Source organism: Balaenoptera musculus, chromosome 3 (genome assembly GCF_009873245.2).
Source record: "Balaenoptera musculus isolate JJ_BM4_2016_0621 chromosome 3, mBalMus1.pri.v3, whole genome shotgun sequence".
NCBI classification, from domain to species: domain Eukaryota; kingdom Metazoa; phylum Chordata; class Mammalia; order Artiodactyla; family Balaenopteridae; genus Balaenoptera; species Balaenoptera musculus.
The window spans coordinates 19,901,707-19,905,536 of record NC_045787.1 but is presented as its reverse complement, the minus strand read 5'-3'; positions in this window follow the sequence as shown (position 1 = coordinate 19,905,536).

The following is a 3,830-nucleotide window of genomic DNA, read 5'->3' as shown; positions in this document are numbered from 1 at the left end:
AAACATAAGTAACTGTAACCTTGGCTCAGCATTAAATAAATAAGAGCAGTGAGAGATAATACAGAAATTCATTCATATAATAAAAAATTCCATTTTGGTAGTATAGGTGAGTAAGAGGAGAGATGGTTCAGTGAATAGTGCTTGGGGAATTACTTTCTATGAAAAAATAGAGAAATTTCACATTCATATAATATTCAGTTAATTTTATATATATTTCAATTTCATATTCATATAATATTTCATGTTATAAATAAATATAAATTTTCTTTTGATTAAATACTTAAATGCAAAAACTGTTATTTTTATCTTATTCCTTTTAAAATTTATTTTTATTTTATTTTACTTTTTAATTGAGGTAGAATTGACATGCAACATTATATTATTTACAGGTGTATGACATAATGATTCAATATTTGTGTATATTGAAATTGATCACATTAAATTTAGTTAACATTTGTCAACATTTTTTAAATTTAGAAAAAATAATGTATTCAAATTTCCTGTTTTATATTTGGATCATGATGATTTGTTAAAAACAATATGGTTTTCTAAAATTGATTTTATTACTGGTGGACTTTCATTAACTTGGAGCAAATTGACTTTTACTATGCATGTCTACAGTTATTCAAATATGTATGCCATTTATAAAATATTTTTGCAGGTGCTTGAAATAGAATGTTATATTTTTTTCTGTAAAGGATTTATGCTTTCTATTAGATTTACTTTCCAATATATCTTTATCTGTCGTTTGAATGCTATCTCATTTTCTATTGTATTTTTAGTTGGCTTTTGCTGTTATTGGGAGAAAATACTGAATTTATTTGTTAGATTGTATATAACTATATCTATCTACCTATGACTTATTATAATACTCTACATTTTTTCCCAATCTTTTACTCCATGCCTTTGTTTTGTTTTTTTTTACAATAGTTAAGATAATGACTAAAGTGACTAAAGTTCCCCTCAGGTTGACTAAACTTTAGATAAGTTTCTTCTTGACTATACTTTCCTGACCTCACTTTTCTTAGAGCCTTAGAAAATTTGCAAACTTTTTCTCTGTCCCTTAGAGAAGTAAATATTTTTAAAATCCTCTTGACAATTTTATAACTCAGGAAGGTCTTTCTCAAGGATCTGAGAACTATCCTTTTGCAGTGCAATCAACAAAGATAGAATTTCTATCTCCCAATCTCTATGAGCCTAAGATCAGCAAATACAGATGGCTTAATCACCTTGAGCAACCCCCACCCTTCCAACCCAATGTGTCCTCTAGTACTTTTTTATTAGCTTACCCCAGCGTTCAATAATTTTTGTCATGGTCTTGAGTGAGATTTTCCTTGCCTGTTTAACTCTGCTCAAGGTAGATTTTCTTTGGCAATATGCAGTATTAAATTGAGCAAAAGTGCTTATATTAATGGGGAAAATTTCTAGGAGGAGGGGATTGTCTGTTTTTAAATTTTGGTTAAACTCACTTATAGAAAACATTTGTGATATATTTGTTTTTATGATGTGCGTAAGTGGGAAGTTTTGATTATCATTTTTATTTTATTAATGGATGTTCTTCAATTAATATTCAAACTGCAACTGATTACTTGGACATCTAGGCAAACATTGTGTGAACACCTTGATTAGAATGGATAGTAGAAAGTGGACAATAAATGATTTTTGTACATAAATATTAAGGTTTCTGAATGCATATCTAGGAACCCTATAGTTGTATTATTTTGTTATAAAATTTAGATATTAAAGTGTTCAATATTATACAGAAGAGGAACATGTGAAACAATATTTTCATTAATGTACAATATTTTTGTAACTTCATTACCTTGAATAATCCTGTAAGTTTGATTGAAAAATATAATATTAATAGGAAATCATGTAAGAAGTGATTTTGTTCAAGACGTTTATTCTTGCATTGCTCAGACTATTTTTGTGGCTTCTGGAATATATATTCAACAAATTTTTGAAAGTTTTAGAGTATGACTTATCTGATTGATCCTAAATGAAAATATATAAGTTTGAAATAGAGTTGAAAAAACAGCCTTGTGAAAGTTTGTGTTGGATATTTCTTTCTTTACTGATCTTCCTGACAGTACTGATTACAGTAAAAGTGTAGATTTTACTATGAAATTCATTTGAGTTTATATGAAAAAGAATAGGTGTGAGTGTGTTAACAGACAAAAACCCTTTATGATACAAAAGTTCTGCCTCATAACATGCCAAATTCAAAGAGGAAGATCTTTGATGTGAGCAATTACAAATTTATTTATGAACTTACTATAAAATATATTCCTTCAATTCTCTTTCAAAAGTCTGATCTGGGGGTGGATTTCAGTGGGGGGCAGTCAAGAGACTCATGTCTCTTCCAGTGGTACATTAAATATTCCATTTGTGGTCTAAGAATAGCCTATACTAGAGAAGAAAGAAGAAAAAAAAAGCATTTTTAGTTTCTCCATTATCCTGTTCAGCTCACTACTAAAGGAAATTGTATATCACCAAGAAGTATGGAAAGAAGTATTCATTTAAAGTGAGTAAATACTATTATCTGTGTCTGGACAGGTGCCCTAATACAAAACAATTGATGTAGTAACTTATACAGCTCTTATAATGTCTCATGCATGGTTTATATATACTGTTCTTTCAACATCACTATACCGTTAGTACCATTATTTCCCTAATTAACAGATTAATAAACAAAGATGTACACACCTTGTCTTTTGTTTATGTGATATGTAGATGACACACTTCTGGAAATCATTCAAAAATTAACATTGCATTCTGCACATGATTCAGTAATTCCAAATTCTTACACCTGGAGTAAAAACACAGTACTTATCAATGTCTACTGTGAATCCGGTTTATGTAATATATTAGAAAAACTGAGGTAATACTATTTACTTTCAAGGAATTTAAATTAATGAGTATATTTTTAGGAGAAAAGAATTATATAAATCATTATTTAAAAGACATTTACTGTAGAAAGAGATTGAGGCATCCCCAGGAGTCTTTAGTGAAATGATCCACAGATTGGAAATATTTTAAACTCATTGCTGCAGATCTCCTTGTTCTTCATGCTCATTATCACCTAAAAGAAATAAACAGACAGATGTCAGAGAAGAAAACAGAAAACTGCAAGTTCTTCATTGTATTCTCTCATGGGGAAATTCTTTTAGTCAATCACACAACAGGAGAACATGAAATGCATTGTAGGTGATTTTTTTGTCTGTCTTTCATGCTCACTTTATCTGTGTTTGAGATTTGGGGATTTTTGGAAAGCCAGTCATATATTTCAGAGAAATAAATATAAATTGAGTGACATGTGAGTTGAGAGAAGTGGTAGTTGTTAAGGGACTTAATGTGTGTGGCAGATGTCTCAGGGCATCATATGAGTCTGAATTTGATTCCATGAAATCTACAAGAACTGATATGACTTCAAATATAACATGAACCAGTTCTAGAAATTATTTTCAAAAACAGTTAAACTTTGTGAATTACTTACAAATGGAATAATCTAAAGAAACTGAAAACTACTCTGCAGTAGTGAGTAAATGCATGTGATTGGACATTAATATTTGATCAAGTACCTGAAAGAAAATATTTTCTATTAAACCTCAAAAAGTACTAGCTCTGCCCTTTGGAGATATAAACGTTCCATATATATATGCCTGAACTTACAGTCTTCTGTCTCAGTTGAATTAAAAGAAAAAAAAAGAAAAGCAAAAGAAAGAAAAAGAAACAACTGGAAATGACTTTCTCTGATGTTTCTCATTCTGACTTAAAGTCTCCACAGTTGCATTACTTCCACTTTACTCTGCTTTCTGGTTGTTTTTATT